Source organism: Castor canadensis, chromosome 3 (genome assembly GCF_047511655.1).
Source record: "Castor canadensis chromosome 3, mCasCan1.hap1v2, whole genome shotgun sequence".
NCBI lineage: Eukaryota > Metazoa > Chordata > Mammalia > Rodentia > Castoridae > Castor > Castor canadensis.
In genome coordinates this window covers 127,227,725-127,228,686 of record NC_133388.1, presented here as the reverse complement: position 1 = coordinate 127,228,686, position 962 = coordinate 127,227,725, and positions in this window count along the sequence as shown.

Below are 962 nucleotides of genomic sequence, written 5' to 3'. Positions count from 1 at the left end.
CCTGGAACACCTCAGTTACCTGCTTACTGCTCTCGCTGCCTCAGCCTTTGTCCCTCCCCCGCTTCGACAGTGCAAACAGATGCTTTAATTTTAATATGATCGTGTTGCTTCCATTACAAGTCGTTTAAGGGCTCCCTGTTGGACTTAGGCTAAAGTCCTTTCTTCTAAAATTCGCTTTTTTAAGGGTCTCCTGATGCTGATTCTGCTTTCGTCTTCAGCTGTATCTTTTACCCGTGGCCATTCCTCCCGGGTGCCAGCCAACCTGAACTGCTTTCAGTTCTCGCAAGAGTCCTCTGAAGCTGCGGCCACATTTCCCGGTGTCCTTACCCTGCCTGAGTGGTGGCTTTCTTTCTTTCCCTTATCTTCTTCCCCAAACTGAGGATTTGGGGTGCCCAGCGCAGCCCTGCCTCTGCAGGCATCTATAGCCCTACACCGAGGTCGCCTGGCGTACAGCCTGTTAGAGCCCACGCTAGCCGCCCGGCAGGAGTTGCATCCTGCTCACCATTGTTCCTGTGCCCAGCATGGTCCTAGCAATGCTTGGTTGAGGCCAACAACCCTTTAAGTATAACCACTAATGAGCGCAGAAAAACAAAAACTATTGAGTTAACATAGATATCTGCCGATAGTCATTTTATTTATATTGTCATATTTTTCTGTTCTGAATCTTCTCTTAGTTACAAGTTTCTCTATAAGAATAACATTCTTTTTAAAAAGATACAAGCGTTAAATTAATATGCTGTTTTGTAACAAGTATAGATCTCTTTTAGCGACAATAGTATATGTGGTTTCTGAACTGAAGTTGCAGAACGTGGCTGGCTGTTCAGTGCAAACAGGCAAACATGTTCATTTTAAATTCAGACTCTGAAACTTTAAAACTGACCTATAACTTGTGCCCCAATTTTAATTGAGGGAGACAGCAGAAGAAAATAGTGTTAAACTGAAAATTCTAGTTCCTTGATTAT